Source organism: Symphalangus syndactylus, chromosome 18, assembly GCF_028878055.3.
Source record: "Symphalangus syndactylus isolate Jambi chromosome 18, NHGRI_mSymSyn1-v2.1_pri, whole genome shotgun sequence".
NCBI classification, from domain to species: Eukaryota; Metazoa; Chordata; class Mammalia; order Primates; family Hylobatidae; genus Symphalangus; species Symphalangus syndactylus.
In genome coordinates this window covers 17490328-17512844 of record NC_072440.2, presented here as the reverse complement: position 1 = coordinate 17512844, position 22517 = coordinate 17490328, and the positions used below count along the sequence as shown (strand labels likewise).

Here is a 22517-nt window from a genome sequence, read left to right as displayed (position 1 = left end):
AAAGTTTTTCTCATTCCTAGGATTTCAGAGTAGACTATTACCACTTGGGGAATGAGAGACTTCTATTTCATGCACTATGACATAGAACAGGGACTAAAAATACTCCCTCAAGAAAACAGAAATGTCAGACAAAATGTATAGACAAGTTGCAAGAAAGTAAGAAGTGCCCGAAGTCCAAAATTGGATGAGATACTATGAAGAGAGTTGCAGGCAGGTGCTGGGCTCTGAATGTCAAGGATGTGGGGTCTATAGGGCTTATTAACCATATGGCAAAGGTTTTTTTTTTTTTTTTTTTTTTTTTTGGGACAGAGTCTCGCTCTGTCGCTAAGGCTGGAGGGCAGTGGCGATATCTCGGCTCACTGCAAGCTCTGCCTCCCGGGTTCACGCCATTCTTCTGCCTCAGCCTCCCAAGTAGCTGAGATTACAGGTACCTGCCACCACGCCCAGCTAATTTTTGTATTTTTAGGAGAGATAGCATTTCGCCATGTTGGCCAGGCTGGTCTTGAACTCCTGACCTCAAGTGAGCCACCTGTCTTGGCTTCCCAAAGTGCTGGGATTACAGGGTGAGGCACAGCGCTCGGCCAAAATGTCATTAACCTCATTTAAAAATTACAACCCTTACACTATCTCAGCAGTATCAGAGCTTTATCTGTTCCCACTGACAGCAAAGTGCTCCTCTGCCCAAGGGAAAGAAATAGAGGCACAGGGGACCCCACAAATCAGAAGCAGGAGGGAAGGGACGAGCTTGCCAGACAGGACCTCTACTTCAGGAAACCTGGTGCCAATGCCACACACAGGGTTGCTGGACACCACAGTGCCCAGGCAAGTGTGCACACAGAATCACTAGCTCAAAATTATTTTTCAGAATCAGGCCTAAAGTCAGCTGAATTCCATCCTACAGTGGGCAGGCCTATTACTAGGCATAATCTCAAACAGCCAAGAGGCTGTAAGCATCCTATCCACCACACGCTTCTGTAACTCTTCAAGGAGATGCCATAAATCTGCTCCTGAGCAGACCAAAGGCACCTGGGCCCTATCCTGGCCCCACCCCCACTCCATGGCTATCTGTCTTATTTTCACAGGGGCATCCCAAGATCACTTCAGATGACCACATATGTGAGCAGGATGGCCAAATAGTTCCCAAAACGGGAGCAGGAGGAGGGTGGGAGCAGGGCATCTCTGGGGCTAGTTAGAGCTCCTGTGGAATTTTCTTAAATGCTGAGTGCAGGGGCTTCTGAGATGTCATTGAATATATTTTTTCATTTAAAGGTTGTATTAATACATAATTTCTAAACCTTCAGAGGCAAAAGGGAAGTAATCAGTGTTGCCACTTATAGGCTGAAGGGATGTTCCATTTTATAATTCATTCAAATATAATTTTGAGGCCAGGCCTGGTGGCTCAAGCCTGTAATCCCAGCACTTTGGAAGGCTGAGGCAGGCAGATCACCTGAGGTCAGGAGTTCAAGACCAGCCTGGCCAACATGGTGAAATGCTGTCTCTACTAAAAATACAAAAACTAGCCACGTGTGGTGTCGGAAACCTGTAATCCCAGCTACTTAGGAGGCTGTGGCAGGAGAATCACTTGAACACAGGAGGTGGAGGCTGCAGTGAGCCAAGATCACGCCACTGAACTCCATTCCAGCCTGGGTGACAGAGTGAGATTCTGTCTCTTAAAAAGAAATAATAATAAAACAAACAAATATAATTCTGAATTAAAATTCAAAAGATATCAATGACCAATCCAAAGTACAAGTGGGCAAAAGCTATATGAAAATTAGAGACTTCACTGAACAACCCAAAAAAGCTCAAAACAAAATGAAAGAAACAAACTAGAAGAACAAATGGTATAGCTAGATAAAAAGGGCTAGTATTATAAAGACGTTAAGTCTCCACATATTAGTTTATAAAACTCTAATAGGTTCCAGTCAAAATCTCAATAGGGTATTAAAAAATAGTTTTTAAGACTGGGCGTGGTGGCTCACGCCTGTAATCTCCCAGCACCTTGAGAGGCCAAGCCAGGCAGATCACATGAGGCCAGGAGTTCAAGACCAGCCTGGCCATTATGGTGAAACCCCGTCTCTACTAAAAATACAAAAATTAGCTGGGGATGGTGGCGCACGCCCATAATCCTAGCTACTCAAGTGGCTGAGGCACAAGAATCACTTGAACTCTAGAGGCTGCAGTGAGGTAAGATGGTGCCACTGCACTCCAGCCTGGGAGACAGAGCAAGAGCCTCTCTTAAAAAAATAAAATAATTTTAAATTACTTCAAATGTACAGAAAAGTGCAAAAATAGTTCAAAGGGCTCACATACCCTCTTCAACGAGATTCTCCAACTGATGCTTTACATCATTTGCTCCATTATCTTTTCCTGGCCCCTTTGAGAGCAGGCTGAAGGCATGAAACCCCATTGTTGCTCAATACTCTACTGCGTTATTTCCAAAAACAAGGACATTCTCCTCCATAACCAGCATACAAGCCTCCACATCAGGAAATCAACACTGATACTACACTCTCAATCCAATCCATAGACCCCATTTGAATTTTGTCAGCTGTCCCAACAATGTCTTTTTCCTTTCTGGTCCAGGAGTCTACCCCAGAGCTACATCTCACCAGTGTCAATCAATCTGGAATAGCTCCCTTTTCTCTTCCTGACTTTCATGTCCCTGCCAGAGTACAGTCTTTTCATTTTGCAGCATAACCCTCAATCTGATCTGTTTTTCCTCATGACCAGACTCAGGTCATGCTTCCTTAGCGGCAATACCAGACACATGGTGCCGTGTTCTTCCCAGGACATTGCATAAGAAGAAGACTGATGGCAACCCATCCCACTACTGCTGATATTTACCATATTCACCTGGTCAAGCTTATTAGAGATGCAGTGTCTCAGGCCCCACAGACCTACAGGATCAGATTCTGCATGTTAACAAGGTCACTAGCAAGTCACACATATGTTACTGTTTGTGAAGTACCAGTGAAAGGTCTTATAAAAAGTAACAGCCACATGGGGAAGTTCGGATTTTATTAGAAGCCCTTGGAGGGTTTTAAGCTATAGAGTGGCATGATCTGGTTTCAGTTTTTAAATGGCTCCTCTGGCTGTTTTGTGGAAAACAGACCAGGGGAGGCGCAAGGACAGAGCGGGGAATTAGTTGGTAGTCTGGTTAAGGGATGTTGGCTGCATGGGTGAATGTGGTGTTGATGGAGGTGGTGACACATGGTCAAAACGGACACAGTTTGAAGTTAGAGCCAACAGAAATTGCTAATGGATCAGAAGTGGACATGAGAGCCATAACAACAATGATAAACAGCAGCAGCCAACACTAGTTAAACACAAGCCATGTGCCAGCCACTGCTCCATGTCTTTTCAGGTGAAAATTCATTCAACTGTCACAATAATCCCAAGAGGTACAAGTCACAACCCTTTATTCAAATGAAGACAACATGGTAGAGAGAGGTTGTGTAGCTGCCCAAGGCGTCAGATCTGAGCTTAAGCAGTGACTGGGGAGCTTGTACTCCCATCACCATTCCTTACAGAACAACTGCAAACATGGCACCATTTATGAAGAGGAATGAGGCTGGTGGTAAAGGGAATCAAGAGTGCTTTGCCCAAACAGGGCAACATGCGATTCCCACTGCACGTCCACATGGAAACAGCAGGGAGATAGCTAATGTGACAGGATCTCCAAGGAAAGCTCGGGTAGAGATAAAAATGGGAAGGTCATTAGCACAGAGGTAGTATTTAAAGCCAACAGAGTAGATGAGATCACCCAGAGCAGTTTTTCAAACTGCAGGCTGTGAAATCAATTTAGTGGGTCATGAACAGCACTTAAAAAAAAAAATGAAATAGAGCAGAATGGAAAATAACAGAGTCCACGGCTCATGAAGTATAAGAACCGTTTTGTGAAACTTTTTTTTCCTGTTGTGTCTGTGTGCACAAGACAGTGTAGTGTGTTTGTACTTCTCCGGCATTCGGTATGGCTGAAAAAAAGATTTAAAACCAGTCATCTAGAGGTTAACTTGGAGTGACTGATCCCTGCAATCACTCTACCATTTAGAAGACGGAGAAGAGGAAAAGAAGCCAGAAAAGGAGAGTGAAGAAACAGGAAGGAGGAAAGGCAGTGGGGGGTCCCAAGCAAATGTGACATGTTGGACATCCAACGTGGTGAGTCATGCAGTATGACCACAACAGAGATGTCCAAAATTATGGAATGGCAAGGTAAGCACACAGCTGTGGGAGCAGAGGGGCAAGTAACCTGTCTAAACTTAGCACAGAATAAACAAGGGAAGGAGAGAGGTGATACTAGGATTTTATTTGAGATCTAAGTTTAAAGGAACGGCAGGATATCCAGTCCGTAACTTCCATAAACAGCAAATATCCAGTCATTCTTTTATTGTTGTTGTTTTCAAGCATCTACTATGTGCTGGGCTGTTTACTAGACCTGGGAAAATAACTAGGACACTGTTCTATCCGAAAAGCCTCAAACTGCAAAAGAATAACACAGTTGCAGTACAGTGAAGAGAGGGTCAGAAGACAGGGTGTTTAACAGGTTTGTTGAAGGCCACGGCAATTTTCCTTTCCAACCATACTGCTCACTATTGGCCAAACCCACCACTCCACATAGACCATGCGCTCTGACCTCTTGATTTGTGCTTGGCCTCTCCCCAAAACATTTTCCAAATCTGAGTCATTCCTCAAGGCCATTTGGCTTCCTCACTGAAGCCTTCAGGAAAACGGCTCAGCTTGGTGATCTTGCCTTCCCCAAACAGCTACAGCACTTCTTGTCCAAACACCATTACCTGGTGGCTGTGTCCTTATTTCCCCACTTGGTATGAATGCCTTATCTCCCCTGCTGAGCCATATATTGTTGAAGGCATGTAACAAACATGTCTCACATCTACAAGGTCCTCAAACAGCAGCCAAGCAAACACTTGTTGGTCTGCTATTAGACTTCCCTCCAATCCAACTTGCATTTCAGCATCTCAATGAAAAAGATCTGATTAATTCACCCCCTATTTTAAAAACTTCACTGGCTCCCAATTATTAGCATAGCACATGCAGACTTGTCTTCCAGGTGTGCCACACAGCTTTCCCCTTCCCTGCCTCCCAAACACCTTAAAGTTGAAGTAACAGCAATAAAAATAGTCACGTGCTACATAACGCATTTCTGTCAACAACGATAACGTACACAATGGTGGTCCCATCAGAGTACAACGGAGCTGAAAAATTCCTATCGCCTGGTGATGCTGTAGCTGTCATAATGCAATGTATTACCTCCTTGTTTATGGTGATGCAAGTGTAAACCTAATATACTGCCAGTGGTATAAAAGTACAGCACATACAACTACGTATAGTACATAATACTCGAAAATAAACTATGTTACTGGTTTACATATCCTATGTAGAATTCTATGTTATGGATACTATATATTCTACTTATAAAAACAGTTAACTAAAGCTGGGTGTGGGAGCGTGTGCCTGTAGTCCTAGCTACTCAGGAGGCTGAGGCAGGAAGATCTCTTGAGCCCAGGACTTCAAGTCTAGCCTGGGCAACATGGCAAGACCAATCTCAAAAAATAAATAAATAAAAAGTTCACTGTAAAACAGCTACCGTCAGGCCTTGCAGGAGGTACCCAAAAGAAGGCGCAGGGGCTCACGCTTGTAATCCCAACACTTTGGGAGGCCAAGATGGGCAGGTCACTTGAGACCAGCCCCGCCAACATGGCAAAACCTCGTCTCTACTAAAAATACAAAAGTGAGCCGGGCATGTTGATGCATGCCTATAATCCCAGCTACGCGGAAGGCTGAGGCAGAGAATCGCTTGAACCTGGGAGGTGGAGGTTGCAGTGAGCCGAGATCATGCCACTGCACTCCAGTCTGGGCGACAGAGAGAGACTGTCTCAAAAAAAAAAAAACCAAAGCAAACAAACAAAAGACACTGTTATCATAGGAGATGATATCTCCATGTGTGTTACTGACCCTAAAGACCTTCCAGTGGGCCAAGATGTGAAGCTGGAAGACAGTGATATTGATTATTCTGACTCTGTGTAGGTTTAGGCTAATGCATGTGTTTGTGTCTTAGTTTTTAACAAAAGTGTTTAAAAAGTAAAAAAATAAAAAATATTTAAATATGGCTCGGTGCGGTGGCTCACGTCTGTCATCCCAGTACTTTGGGAGGCCAAGGTGGGTGGATCACATGGGGTCAGGAGTTCCAGCCCAGCCTGGCCAACATGGTGAAATCCCATCTCCACTAAAAAAATACAAAAATTAGCCAGGTATGATGGCATGTGCCTGTAGTACCAGCTACTTGGGAGGCTAAGGCAGGAGCATCGCTTGAACTCGCGACATGGAGGCTGCAGTGAGCTGAGACCGCACCATTCCACTCCAACTTGGGCAACACAGCAAGACTGTCTCAAATAATAATAATAAATAGAAAAAAAAAGCTTATAGAATAAAGTGGCTAGGCCTGGTGGCTCACACCTACAATTGCAGAACTTTTGGGAGGCAGAGGAGAAAGGATTGCTTGACGCTAGGAGTTTGAGACCAGCCTGGGCAACGCAGCATGACTCCAGCTCTACACAAACTAAAAAAACGTAGCCAGGCCGGGCGCGGTGGCTCACGCTTGTAATCCCAGCACTTTGGGAGGCCGAGGCGGGTGGATCACGAGGTCAAGAGATCGAGACCACGGTGAAACCCCGTCTCTACTAAAAATACAAAAAAAAAATTAGCCGGGCGTGGTGGCGGGCACCTGTAGTCCCAGCTACTCGGAGAGGCTGAGGCAGGAGAATGGCCTGAATTCGGGAGGCGGAGCTTGCAGTGAGCCGAGATTGCGCCACTGCACTCCAGCCTGGGCGACAGAGTGAGACTCTGTTTCAAAAAAACAAAAAACAAAAAACAAAAAACGTAGCCAAGCATGGTGGCATGCACCTGTAGTCCTAGCTACTCAGGAGGCTGAAGTGAGGGTTGCTTGAGTCCAGCAGTTTGAGGTTACAGGGAGCTATGACTGTACCACTGCACTCCAGCCTGGAACAGAGTAAGACTTTATCTCTAAAAGTAATTAATAATCATCATAAAAGAAAAAAGTTTATAGAATAACACAATGACAGAAAATATTTTTGAACAGCTGCACAATGTGTTTGTGGTTTAAGCTAAGTGTTATTACAAGAGTCAAAAGGTTACAAATTTTTTATAAAGTTTTTAAAGTAAAAAAGTTACAGTAATCTGGCCGGGCACCAGTGGCTCACGCCTGTAATCCCAGCATTTTGAGAGGCCGAGGCAGGTGGATCACAAGGTCAAGACCATCCTGGCTAACATGGTGAAACACCGTCTCTACTAAAAATACAAAAAATTAGCCAGGTGTGGTGGCGGGCGCCTGTAGTCCCAGCTACTCAGGAGACTGAGGCAGAAGAATGGGGTGAACCTGGGAGGCGGAGCTTGCAGTGAGCTGAGATCAAGCCACCGCATTCCAGCCTGGGCGACAGAGCGAGACTCTGTCTCAAAAAAAAAAAAAAAAAAAAAAAAAGGACAGTAATCTAAGGTTAATAATATCAAAACAAGAAAACTTTTAAAAATAAATTTAGTGTAGCCCAAAGGTACAGTGTTTATACATCTACAGCAGTGTGCAGTAACGTCCTGGGCCTTCACTTTCACTCACCATTCACTCACTGACTCACCAAGAGCAACTTCCTTATCTTTTATACCTTATTTTCACTGTACCTTCTCTATGTTTAGATATATGCAGATACATAAATACTTACCATTCTTTCACAATTGCCTACAGCATTCAGTACAGTAACATGCGGTACAGCTTTGTAGCCTAGGAGCAATAGGCTATACCACATAGCCTAGATGGGCAGTCGGCTACACCCAGGCTAGGTGTGTGTAAGTACATCCTAAGATGTTAGAAAAATGACAAAAATCACTCAATGACGTGCTTCTTAGAAATATTCTGTTGTTAACTGAGGCATGATTGTACCAAAACAAAAAAACAACGTACCACCAGCACCAAAGGTGCGCAGAGATGAAAATTAAAAAGACTGATATTCATTGAACTGCTGACAACAGATGTTTTGGGGGTGGGATTACAGGGTATAGTCATCTTCCAGAAACTAGTTTGATCGGCCGGGCACAGTGGCTTACGTCTGTAATCCCACTTTGGGAGGCTGAGACACGCGCATCACGAGGTCGGGAGATCGAGACCATCCTGTCTAACACGGTGAAACCCCGTCTCTACTAAAAAAAAATGCAAAAAAATTAGCATGGCGTGGTGGCGGGCGCCTGTGGTCCCAGCAACCCGGGAGGCTGAGGCAGGAGAATGGCATGAACCCAGGAGGCGGAGCTTGCAGTCAACCAAGATGGCACCACTGAGCTCCAGCCTGGGCAACAGAGCAAGACTCCGTCTCCAAAAAGAAAAAAAAAAAAAAAACTAGTTTGACCAACATGTTAATTTTAAAACAATAAATAAAATTTAAAAGAAAAACTTAATAATTGCAACTACTTTTATTGAGTGTTTAAATTATGTGCAATGCAATATTTTTTGTTTTGAGACAGAGTCTCCCCCTCTGTCGTCCAGGCTGGAGTGCAGTGGTGCAATCTCAGCTCACTGCAGCCTCCGCCTCCCTGGTTCAAGCAATTCTCCTGCCTCAGCCTCCCAAGTAGCTGAGATTACAGGCTTGTGCCACAATACCCGGCTAATTTTTGTATTTTTAGTAGAGGCGAGGTTTTCACCATGTTGGCCAGACTGGTCTCGAACTCCTGACTTCAAGTGATCCACCTGCCTCGGCCTCCCAAAGTGCTAGAATTACAGGTGTGAGCCATCACACCCAACTGCAATGCAATATATTATAGTCTCATTTTATCTTAACTATTATGCAGTAACTAGCCATTCTGCAGATGAGGAAACAAAGGCTCAGAAAGTTTAGTAACTCTCATAAGGTTATACAGCCAGTCAGTGAAGAAGACAGGCTGGGACTAATAAGGAATGTGCCCTAACTTCTACTGCTCTTAGCAACGTTCTGTGTATTCCCAGCACACCCAGCAGGGACCTTCTGCACCTTTTCCTTTGTTCAGCCTGGTCCTTCTGCCTGAATAATACCAGCTTTGCTGACATACCAGTCACCTTTCAAGTCCAGTGCAAATTCCACTTTTCCCTCAACACCTTCCTTGAACACAAACCATGATAAGCATTACCAGAGTTATCTACCCTTCTATTTCCCCCACAGTGTGGGACCTTAATTCTCCTACTGCCACGCACAGAGCAAGCATTCAAACACTGGGTGAATTAAGTTGACAATATAAATTCTCTGACAAATGTAAAGATAACAGATGAGGACCAAAAGTTTTAATCTGTGAGGAAAATTAATACCAAGAAAGGGTTTCCATAATCCCTACCCTCATTCTCTGCTCTGAACCTCACCTCTCATTGAGGCGTAAGGAAACGCAGGTTAATTTTCACCTCTTCCAAAAAGTGGCTTTACATAATAAATCCCACTTCTAAAGAATAAAAGCTACCTAACTTGTTATTAAAAATGTAAGCAATGAGAATAAAAAGGTTTCTTTAGAGTTTTAAAAATTACTTTCAATGCCTCTAACCCTTGAAAAAAAGCACTTTAGTACAAACAAAACGTAAAATTATGAAAAGTTACTTTCCATATACATAAACATGGAGACACAAAACCAGTGAAACAGACACGTTTAAAATTCAAAATGCTCTTAACAACTGACCACATCTGAATTTATGAGCAGAAGTCGAGTCCAAACAACAACACACTGTAAAACAAAAGTGCTGGCTAACAACCTTAGAAAGAAAGTATACGAGGGGACAAACGGATCTTAATGCGTCCTTGGCCTTCCTGAGCAAAGCAATGAGAAATACAGTCAACCAAAGCATTTAGACTTGATTTTACTGGAGGTACCAACACCATAGGTCAACCTGTCAAATGAAGCAAAAAGCAGAACCGAGTTCTATGGGTTTAGTCCCCTCCAGATAAAAGCCAGTGGACCTTTTTACAGTTTATGGGGTCCTCTCCATATGGCTGGGGATGCAGGCATGGGAGGAATATTGTCTGGACGATTAATTCCTGTGAAATGAACACAGGAGTTAGGAGGAGCGGAGGTGAGTCAACACACTCTACACTTCCGCTGTTGCCTCAAACTCACCACAATTCCAAAATACAAGAAATAATGTGCTAGTTCTTGCTTTTTTTTAAGTGTCCATAAGCTAAAAGTCCTTCTGAAGATTGAGCGTCCCACTTAAAAGCCCAAACCAAAAAATAGTTTGCAGGATTATTTCAAATATATTGAAAACATCAAAATGCTAACTCCAAACTAAGGTGAAATAGTTACATCTAAGTATCCAAGAAGAGCATCAAGAATTAGCAAATTAATTTAGGGTCAGAAAACCTTAAAGAAACAAAAAGATTATTTCAGTAGCATAAGAACTTTGTACCGGGTGCAGTGGCTCACGCCTGTAAATCCCAGAACTTTTGGAGGGCAGGGCAGGCGGATCACGAGGTCAGGAGTTCAAGACCAGCCTGGCCAACATGGTGAAACCCCACCTCTACTAAAAAAAATACAAGAATTAGCCAGGCATAGTGGTGCATGCCTGTAGTCCCACATACTCGGGAGGCTGAGGCAGGAGAATTGCTTGAGCCAGGGAGACAGAGGTTGCAGTGAGCCGAGATCGTGCCACTGCACTCCAGCCTGGCCAACAGAGTGACACTCTGTCTCAAAAAAAAAAAAAAGAAAAAAAAAACAACTTTGTAAATGTCTGTAGCTCTAGACCTTATTTTAGGGTGCAAGCCATAACTATGTTAAGGAGGGTGCCATGTATAAATATAACAGACACTGAGACAAAAGAAAACTACTCCTGACAGCGGTTTACCATCTTTCCCAAGAGATTTGAGGGACAGTAACCATTAAACTTTCCTCTCCCCTTCTCAACTGGGGACTTCTCTGATGTAATATCAGGGAGAAGAACAAGGGAACATTGGGTATCAACTGGTGCACACCATCTCTCTCCTAAAGTGACAGAAAGAACACTGAGTAGTACTATCTTACCTAGAGTCAAACTAAATGACTTGAAGAAAGAGACCAAGAAAAACATGTTTAGAAAATCATCTAGAAATAGGATTTTATTTTAGTAAACAAAATGAACAAAAAATACAATTTTATTTGTAGCTACAATTGCTTCCACTATTAAATTTGTTTTCTATTGATTCTCCTGGGTCATCTGTTGGAAAAAGTACTACATTTAGAATTAGGAAATCTAAATACTTCCTAGTTTTGCCATTTGTTCTGTGACTTGGGCAAGTTATTTAACCCACATGTCTCACATTCTTCATCTGCAAAAGTGGAGTTAACCTACCTTGCCACCGCACAGGAATGTCCCACAATAAGTCTGCAAACAGATAAGTACCATGTAAATTAAAATTATCACTATTAGAATTACCACCCTCTTTCCCTCTCTCAGGTAAAAACTTGAACCAATAATAAAATAAGCAAAAGACACCAGACATGGTGGCTCACGCCTGTAATCCCAGCACTTTGGGAGGCCGAGGCGGGCAGATCACTTGAGGTCAGGAGTTCAAGACCAGCCTGGCCAACACGGTGAAACCGTCTCTACTAAAAATACAAAAATTAACTGGGCATGGTGGCAAGCACCTGTAATCCGAGAATCACTTGCTTGTACCCAGTAGGCAGAGGTTGCAGTGAGCCGAGATCTCACCACTGCACACTCCAGCCTGGGTGACAGTGAGATTCCACTTCAAAAAAAAAAACAAACAAAAAAAAACAAGTAAAAGACAACAAGAAAAAAATGGAAAAGAGGTTAGTTATCAAACAAACAAAATAAACCCTAAAAAACACAATAAATAACTACCAATTGGTGTAACAGCACTCTGTGACAGCTAATTTTTGTCATTCTCAAATTAGGAAAGATCCCACACCCTGGGATCTACAGTCCATTCATAGAAATCACAGCAGGGTTAAATCCTCATCAATCCTCTAATTCACAATGAAGAATGCCGACAGAGCGCATTCTTAATCTATATGGCAAGAACTATAAGCCACAAGACCAATCCCCACCCTCCCCACAGAGGGACAGTGGCCTTACAGTTGGAGCTCTACTTGGAGGCAGATGGCCTCTAAAGTGCAAGAGTTTTCCCTCCTTCCCTGACCACTGGCATGCAATTAGCAAACACCCTAACCCCAGTCATTCTGAAATAAGCCAATGGAGAGTCACCTGCAATCCTGAATTTTGAAAATAAAAAAAGGCAGAGACACAAACATTCTACGAAAAATCAGCCACAAGCATAACATTGCAGGTATTGTGGGTTTGGTTCCAGACCATGGCAATAAAGCAAGTCACACAAATTTTCTGGTTTTCTAGCACATATTAACTTTTATATGTGTACACTACACTTCAGTCTACTAAGTGTGAAATGGTATTGTGTCTAAAAGACAATGTACCTACCTTAATTTAAAAAATACTTTATTGTTAAAAAATGCTAACAGTCATCTGAACCTTCAGGGGAGTCCTTATCTTTTTGCTGGTGGAGGGTCTTGCCTCCATGTTGATGGCTGTTGACTAATTAGGGTGGTGGCTGCTGAAGGTTGAGGTGGCTGTGGCAAATTTTTTCAAATAACACAACAATGAAGTCTGATGCATCAACTGGCTCTTCCTTTCAGAAGAGATTTTTCTATAGCATGCCAAACTGTTTGATAGCATTTTACGCACAGTAGAACTTCTTTCAAAATTGCAGTCAGTTCTCTTCATCCCCGCCACTGCTTAATCAACTACGTTTATGTAATATTCTAAATCTTTCATTGGCATTTCAACAATGTTCACGGCATCTTCATCAGGAGTAGATTCCATCTCAATAAATCACTTTCTTTGCTCATCCATAAGAAGCAACTCTCATCTGTTCAAGTTTTATCATGAGATTACAGCAATCCAGTTACATCTTCAGGCTCCACTTTTAATTCGAGTTCTCTTGCTATTTCTACCACATCTGCAGTTCCTGCCTCCACTGAAGTCCTGAACCCCTCAAAGTCATCCATGAGGGCTGGAATCATCATCTTCCAAAACTCCTGTTCATGTACTGACCTCCTCCCATGAATCACAAATGTTCTTAATGGCATTTAGAATGGTAAATCCTTTCCAAAAGGTTTTCAATTCACTCTGCCCAGACCCACTAGAGGAATTATTATGTATAGCACCTAGAGCCTTATGAAACATATTTCTTAAATAAGACTTGAAAGTCAAAATGATTCCTTGATCCAGGGGCTACAGAATAGATGCTGTGTTAGCAAGCATGAAAACAACATTTATCTCCTTGTACATTTCCATCAGAGCTCTTAGGTGACCAGGTGCACTGTCAAGAAGTAATATTTTGAAAGAAATCTTTTCTGAGTAGTAGATCTCAACAGTGGCCTTAAAATATTCATTAAACCATGCTGTAAACAGATGTGCTGTCATCTAGGTTTTGTTGATCCACTGACAGAGCACAGGCAGAGTAGATTTAGCATAAATTTATGGGCCCTAGAATTATTAGAATGGTAAATGAGCACCAGCATCAACCTAAATTCACCAGCTACACCAGCTCCTAATAACAGTCAGCCTGTCTTTTGAAGCCAGGCACTGATTTATCCTAATTATGCAAGTCCTAAATGGCATCTTCTTCTGACATAAGGCTACACTGAATATCTGTTCAATATAGCCACCTTCATCAGTAATCTTGGCTACATCTTCTAGATAACTTGCTACAGCTTCTACATTAGCACTTGCTGCTTCAACTTGCATTTTAATGTTACAGAGATGGCTTCAAGAACTTCAGGAATCTGGCCGGGCGCAGTGGCTCACGCTTGTAATCCCAGCACTTTGGGAGGCCGAGGCGGGCGGATCACGAGGTCAGGAGATCGAGACCACGGTGAAACCCCGTCTCTACTAAAAGTATCAAAAAATTAGCCGGGCGTGGTGGCGGGCGCCTGTAGTCCCAGCTACTCGGAGAGGCTGAGGCAGGAGAATGGCGTGAACCCGGGAGGCGGAGCTTGCAGTGAGCCGAGATCGTGCCACTGCACTCCAGCCTGGGCAACAGAGTGAGACTCCGTCTCAAAAAAAAAAAAAAAAAAAAAAAAAGAACTTCAGGAATCAATCTGTGCTAGCTTCAAACTTCACTTCTGCAGCTTCTTACCTTTTTCAGCCTTCACAGAAGTGAAAAGAGTTAAAGTCTTGCTCTGGGATTATGCTCTGGCTTAAGGGAATGTTGTGGCTGGTTGGATTTTCTATGTGGGTCACTAAAACTTTGTCCATATCAGCAATAAGCTGTTTCGTTTTCTTCTCATTCATGTGTTCACTGGAGTTGTACTTTTAATTTTCTTCAAGAACCTTTTCTTGCATTCATAACTTGGCTACATGTTTGGTGCAAGAGGCCTAGTATTCAGCCTATCCTGGCTTTTGACATGCCTTCCTCACTAAACAATCATTTCTAGCTTCTGATTTAAAAGTGAGAGATGTGCAATTCTTCCTTTCACTTGAACACTTAATGGTCACGATCAGGTTATTAACTGACCTAACTTCAATACTGTTGTGTCCGAGGTAACATAGAGAGACCTGAGGAGGTGGTGAGATGGAGGAACACCCAGTTGGCAGCAGTCTGAACACACATCTATACACAACATGTATAAATTAAGTTCGCTGTATTATATGGGAGTGCTTTGTGGTGCTCCAAAACAATTACAAAAGTAACATCAGGCCAGGCGCGGTGGCTCATGCCTGTAATCCCAGCACTTTGGGAGGCCGAGGCGGGCGGATCATGAGGTCAGGAGATCAAGACCAACCTGGCTAACACGGTGAAACCCCGTCTCTACTAAAAACACAAAAAAATTAGCCCGGCGTGATGGCGGGCGCCTGTAGTCCCAGCTACTCAGGAGGCTGAGTAAGGAGAGTGGCGTGAACCCAGGAGGCGGAGCTTGCAGTGAGCTGAAATTGCGCCACTGCACTCCAGCTTGGGCGACAGAGCGAGACTCCATCTCAAAGAAGAAAAAAAAGTAACATCGACGATCACTGATCACAGATTTTCATGACAGGTAACAATTTTAAAAGTTTAAGGATGAGCGCAGTGGCTCACGCCTATAATCCCAGCACTTTGGGAGGCCAAAGCGGGTGGATCGTCTGAGGTCAGGAGTTTGAGACCAGCCTGGCCAATACAGAGAAACCCCATCTCTACTAAAAATACAAAATTAGCAGGGCGTGGTGGCGCACACCTGGAATCCCAGCTACTCAGGAGGCTGAGGCAGGAGAATCACTTGAACCCAGGAGGCGGAGAATGCAGTGAGCCAAAATCGCACCATTGCACTCTAGCCTGGGGAACAAGAGCGAAAATCTATCTCAGAAAAAAAAAAAGTTTAAAATATGTGGGCCAGGTGTGGTGGCTCACGCCTGTAATCCCAGCACTTTGGGAGGCCGAGGCAGGCAGATCACTTCAGGTTAGGAGTTCCAGACCAGTCTGGCCAACACGGTGAAACCCCACCTCTACTAAAAATAAAAATATTAGCCAGGCATGGTGGCACACACCTGTAATCCCAGCTACTCAGGAGGCTGAGGGGGAGAATCGCTGGAATCCAGGTGGTGGAGGTTGTAGTGAGCTGAGATGGCGCCACTGCAACTCCAGTGCAGCTCTGGGAGACAGAACGAGACTCCGACTCAAAAATAAATAAAATAAACAAAATGTTTAAAATATTGGGAGAATTACCAAAATGTGACACGAAGACACAAAGTGAACACATGCTGTTGAAAAATTGGCACCAACAGACTCAGACTTGCTCAATGCAGGGTTGCCACAAACCTTCGATTTATAAAACAAAAAAATCCCACAATATCTGTGAAGTACAATAAAGTAGAATGCAATAAAATGAGGTATCCCTGTATTTCCAAAGCTTCTAGGTGGTAATAATAATAGCTAAAATTTATCTAATGATTACTGTAAGTCTGGCAATGTTCTAAAAGCTTTAGTTATGAACTAATTTAACTGGCACAACCACCCACGAGGTAGGTACAATTATTATTTCCATTTTCTAGACAACGAAACAGAGGCAGAATAGTTATTTGCTTGAGGTCACATTGCAAACAAGTGGCAGAGCTAGGATTCAAAAATCAGGCAACTGGCTGCAGAGATCATGCTCTAGATAGTGAGTCTTAAGGCACCCACCAACCAACACCACCTGGTTTACCCAAACAATTCAGGCATCTTAACAGTGTCACACAGAGACATAAACAATAATACAGTGTAACAGTATCTCTCACCATATGGTCACTTGTTTCAAGGTTAATGTTAGAATTAACATGAGTCCATGAAAATAAGACCTTGTTTTCTGTTTACAGTAATATGGACTAAGTAACTGGACAAAAAACTGAATACAATATATATATACACATCTTTCCAAAAGTAACAAAAATCTAACAAGATAGTGAGATATTACCAGATTAATATCCTGAAAAAGATGGAAATCCAAAGAAAGAGGCAAGACCTGGGGGCATTTGTTGATTTGCCAGTGGAGGCCCAGAAAGTGCCTGGCTCACTCCAAGGTCTTGCATAGGAGATAACTTATAACTCGTAACTCAGTAACGTGCTCCTCACCCCAGCGAACCTGTGAACTGAGGCCCCATAGGGCTGCATCCTAGGAGTAAGACTGAAGTAGAAGTAAATAAGCCCTCCCGTGGACTCAGCTTCAAACCATCTGGATAGTTCATAAAAAACTCAAATCTTCAACTTTTTTTTTTTCTGAGACACAGTCTTGCTCTGTCCCCCAGGCTGGAGTGCAGTGGCGCCATCTCAGTTCACTGAGACCTCCGCCTCCTGGGTTCACACGACTCTCCTGCCTCAGCCTCCCAAGTAGCTGGGATTACAGGCACCCGCCATCATGCCCGGCTAATTTTTGTATTTTTAGTAAGGAGGGGGTTTCACCATGTTGGCCAGGCTGGTCTCGAACTCCTGACCTCAGGTGATCTGCCTGCCTCAGTCTCCCAAAGCGCTCTGGGATTACAGGCCTTAGCCACCGCGCCTGGGCTTCAACTTGTATTAAAATGATCCTCGTTGGCTAGTGCCGCCAGTCACCTGGAAAAAGACATCACACGCAAAGCCTCTATTTCTATAAACAATTTTTCAAATACCATGTCCAGCACACAAACATATGAACAAAGTACCATGAGTAAGAACCATGAGAGGCAGTTATAGATCCAAAGGAACTCCAAATACTGGCGATATCAGGAGACTATAAAAGAACTACATTTAGTATGTTCTAGGAAATAAAAGTGAAGTTTGAAAAATTCAGCAGGGAACAGGAATCCATAAAAAACAACGTAGCTGACTTGAATCACAACTGAAAAATACAGTAAGATATTGGTAAGAACTATCCATTGAGTTATTAAATTAAAAGCAGATTAATCAGCTGGGCGTGGTGGCTCACACTTGTAATTCCAGCACTTTGGGAGGCTGGGACAGGTGGCTCACTTGAGGCCAGGAGTTCAAGACCAGCTTGGCCATCCTGGTGAAACTCCATCTCTACTAAAAGCACAAAAATTGGCCGGGTGGAGGGGCACACACCTGTGGTCCCAGCTACTCGAGAGGCTAAGGCACAAGAACTGCTTGAACCCGGGAGGCGGAGGGTGCAGTGACAGCCAAGATCATGCCACTGCACTGCACCCCAGCCTGGGCGAAAGAGTGAGACTCTTGTCTCAAAAAAAAACGCAGATTAGTCAAAGAGAAGACTGATTAACTGAAAACAGGTCAAAGTAATCTACCTAGAATGAAAAACAGAAAAGAAAAAAAAAAACACTTGTAATGGATGCTATTTAATCCCAGCACTTTAGGAGGCTTAGGCAGGCAGATCAGGAGGTCAGGAGATCAAGACCATGCTGGCTAACACAGTGAAATCCCGTGTCTACTAAAAATACAAAAAATTAGCCAGGCGTGGTGATACGTGCCTGTAGTCCCAGCTACTCGGGAGGCCGAGGCAGAAGAATCACTTGAACCCAGGAGGCGGAGGTTGCAGTGAGCCGAAATCACACCACTGCACTCCAGCCTGGGCGACAGAGCGAGACTTCATCTCAAAAAAAGAAATCACAGAAGAAAGGGTGACTACAAGGTTGAACATATCCTTGTATGGTTGGACTCTTAGAATGAGAAGGGAATGGAGGCAAGGCAATAAGTGAGGAGAAGTATTGGGAATTTTCCAGAACAAATAAGAGATATCACCAAAGAATCAAGAATCTTGGTGAATACAAAACAGATGGTCTCTATTATCTAGAATGTCTTCCAAAAATAACATGAACCTGTTCTGTTAGTATAGTACCACAACAGTTAAATGTCTATTGTGGTCATACTAGGGGTTATCATAGGGTATACTATATAGACAAACTTATAACACTCTCAGCACGTGAGGAGCTCAAAGTCAAGGATTTACAAGAGGTATTTTCAACTGTAAAGATCTCTCTACCCGGCCAGGCGAGGTGGCTCACGCCTATAATCCCAGCACTTTGGGAGGCTGAGGCAGGCGGATCACCTGAGGTCAGGAGTTCAAGATCAGCCTGGCCAACACGGCGAAACCCCAAATAAAAAAAAACTTGGCCAAGGGTGGTGGTGGGCACCTGTAATCCCAGCTACACGGGAGACTGAGGCAGAAGAATCACTTCAACCCAGGAGGCGGAGGTTGCAGTGAGTGGAGATCGCACCACTGCACTTCAGCTTAGGTGACAGAGCGAGACGCTGTCTTCAAAAAAAAAAAAAAAAAAAAAAAAAAAAACGGTCAGGCATGGTGGCTCACGCCTGTAATCTCAGCACTTTGGGAGGCTGAGGTGGACTGATCACTTGATGTCAGGAATTTGAGACCAGCCTGGTCAACACAGCGAAACCCTGTCTCTACTAAAAATACAAAAATTAGCCAAGCATGGTGGTGGGTGCCTGTAATCCCAGCTACTCAGAAGGCTGAGGCAGGAGAATCGCTTGAACCCTGGAGGTAGAGGTTGCAGTGAGCCGAGATCATACCACTGCACTCCAGCCTGGGCGACAGGGCAAGACTCCCTCTCAAAAACAAACAAAAAAAGGTCAAATATGAACTGGACTTGAGTTAATAATAAAGTATCAATACTGTAGATCAAGTGTAGCAAATGCACCACATTAATATATTAGTAATAGTGGAACCTATGGTTGGATTGAGGGAGGGTAAACAGAAACTCTCTTATTGCTCATTTTTTCTGTAAACCTAAAACTGCTCTAAGAAATAAAGTCTACTAACATTTTTCTTAAAAAGTTAATGTATCAGGAAAAACAAACCACAATGAGATAGCACTTCATACCCAGTAGGATGGCTATAGGAAGGAAAACAAAAAATTACAAGTGTTGGTGATGATGTGGAGAGACTGGAACCCTCACATATTGCTGGTGGGGGCCAGGCACACTGGATCACTTGAAGCCAGGAGTTAGGAGACCAGCCTAGCCAACATGGTGAGACCCTGTCTCTAAAAATACAAAAATTAGACAGGCATGGTGGCACACACCTGTAGTCCCAGCTATTTGGGAGGCTGAGGCAAGAGAATTGCTCAAGCCCAGTGAGTGAAGCCTGTAGTGATCCACGATCACGCCACTGCACTCCAGCCTGGGCCACACGTGGGAATATAAAATATCCAGCCACTGTGAAAAAGTCTGGTGGTTCTTCAAAAAGCTGAATACAGAATTATCATGATCCATCAACTCCACTCCTAGGTATATACTCAAAGTAAGTGAAAACAGGTATCCAAACAAACAGATATACACACATGTTCATAACAGCACTATTCAAAATAGCCAAAAGGTGGAAACAACTGAAATGTCCATCAGCAGACGAACGGATGAACAGATTGTGGTATATACATAAAACTGAATATTTATTCAGCCATGAAAAGGAATGAAGTGCTCATACACAATTCAATGTAGATAAATCTCAAAACACTACGCACGAAGTGAAATAAGTCAGACATGAAAGGTCACATATCGTACAATTCTATCTAATGAAATATCCAAAATAAGTAAATCTAAAGACACAAAGCAGATTGGTGGTTGCAAAGGACTGGGAGAAGAGGGCAAGGGGAGTAACTGCTTAATAGGTAGCAGTTTTATTTTGGGACTAGATACAGGTTGTCATGGGTGCACACATTGTGAATGCAGTAAATGCCACTCAAGTGTTCACTTAAAAATGATTTTGTTGGCCAGGCACGGTGGCTCAAGCCTGTAATCCCAGCACTTTGGGAGGCCGAGGCGGGCGAATCACGTGGTCAGGAGATTGAGACCATCCTGGCTAACACAGTGAAACCCCGTCTCTACTAAAAATACAGAAAAATTAGCTGGGCGTGGTGGCGGGCGCCTGTAGTCCCAGCTACTCGGGAGGCTGAGGCTAGGACAATGGCGTGAACCCGGGAGGTGGAGCTTGCAGTGAGCCGAGATCGCGCCACTGCACTCCAGCCTGGGCGACAGAGCGAGACTCCGTCTCAAAAAAAAAAAAAAAAAAAAATTATTTTGTCACGTGAATTTCATATCAATTTAAAAAAATCTGGCTGGGCGCAGTGGCTCACACCTGTAATCCCAACACTTTGGGAGGCTGAGGCAGGAGGATCACTTGAGTTCAGGAGTTCAAGACCAGCCTGGACAACATGGTGAAACCCCATCTCTACAAAAAAAAAATACCAAAATTAGCTGGGCATGGTGGTGCACACCTGTAATCCCAGCTATTGCGGTGGTTGAGACACGAGATTCGCTTCAGCCTGGGAGGCGGAGATTGCAGTGAGCCGTGATCATGCCACTGCACTCCAGCCTGGGCAACAGGGCCGGATCCAGTCTCAGAAAAGAAAAAGAAAAAAAATCTCTAAAAAGGTATAACTGAGAAGAACCTAGGACATGCAAGAGCGAGTAATTCATTACATAGTCTTCCCCTTTAGTTATCTCCCTTATTCCTTTTTTCCCTCTTTGTAGCTGAGACGCACCACTATGCCCAGCTATTTTTAATTTTGTAGAGACGAGGTATCACTATGCTGCCCAGGCTGGTCTCCAACACCTGGGTTCCAGTGATCCTCCCACCTAGCATCCCATTGTAGACGTCAACTACTGTGTCCAGCCTCCTTTACTCATATCTCATTCCCATGGCTATTCATCTCGGCCCTGCAAAAACATGGGAGGTTTCTAACACTAAATTAAATATTGTTTCTTTGAACACTGACCTACTTCTCCTTTAAGAACTGAGTCCAAGTACTAAAAACTAACCTTTCACCATCATCTTTCTAAAACATTCTTGTGATACCTTCTGCAATGCCCTTTTAAGGGGGTCAAGACAATTCATGTATTCACTCACCCTAAGACAGCTTCCTCCAGCACGATGCCAACCTTTCTGCCCACCTGCTCAGGACCTTGATTTTGCTAAGATCACTAGCTTTTACTAAGCTTTGGTGGAATTAACCAATGTTTTCTAGCGCCTTTCCCTCTCTATGGCCAATTTTATTTTTAAATTTTATTTATGTATTTTTTGGAGAGGAGGTCTCACTACGTTGCCCAGACTGGTCTCCAACTCCCGCCTCAAGCAATCCTCCCACCTCAGCATCTGAATAGATGGAATTACAGGCATGAGCCACCACAGCCAGCTCTATGGTCAAATTTTTACAATGTATTATCAATGATCTAGTTGTCTGTTTCCCACACAATACTGTTGAACACCCTGAGGACAAGTACTAGGACTCATCCCCAAACTCTGAAAAATGGTGCTTCTCAGTCGTTTCCCCATTTGGTTTCTTTTCTTCTACTCTAAAATACTAGACCCAATATGCTTTTTTTTTTTTTTTTTTTTTTTTTTCCTGAGATAAGAGTCTCTGTCACCCAGGCTGGAGTGCACTGGCATGATCTTGGCTCACTGCAACCTCCACCTCCCAGGTTCAAGTGATTCTCTTACCTCAGCCTCCGTGTAGCTGGCATTACAGGCGCATGCTACCACACCCAGCTAACTTTCGTATTTTTAGTAGAGACACGGTTTCACCATGTTGGCCAGGCTGGTCTTGAACTCTTTACCTCACCTCAAGTGACCCACCCGCTTCGGCCTCCCAAAGTGCTGGGATACAGGCATGAATCACCAGGCCTGGCCTCAATATACTTAATTCTTTACCTACATAGTTTCTCCCGGCTTCAAAAAGGTTCCCAACCACCAAAACTAATCCTCGGAAAAGGACAAGTCTTCCCTACACCAAAACTAAATATCATTGTTTGACTTTTTTTCCTACATGTTTTTCTCTGCCTCTAAAATGATTGTTTGTTCATGTGTTCAATGTACCGTAGAGGATACGGCAAGTACCAATACCATAATCTTGCCCTCAGGGAGGACTGGGGAAGGAGGTATAATAGGCCGGGCAGGGTGGCTCATGCCTGTAATCCCAGCATTTTGGGAGGTTGAGGCGGGCAGATCACGAGATCAGGAGTTTGAGACCAGCCTGGCCAACATGGTGAAAT

General features: G+C 43.6%; 1 protein-coding gene across 4 annotated transcripts in view; it reads right to left on the bottom strand.

Moving 5' to 3' along the window:
* The window catches only part of TCF20 (transcription factor 20), a 107407-nt gene that overhangs the window by 61883 nt on the left and 23007 nt on the right, over nt 1-22517 (bottom strand). For 3 of the 4 annotated variants that reach the window (XM_055253032.2, XM_055253033.2, XM_063622883.1), the window contains exon 1: nt 11363-11390. The exons of the other annotated variant lie outside the window; for it this stretch is intronic. The gene's annotated coding sequence lies outside the window, so the exon portion shown is untranslated. Of the gene's footprint in view, nt 1-11362; nt 11391-22517 lie in introns of those variants that run through there. 4 annotated transcript variants of the gene reach the window in all.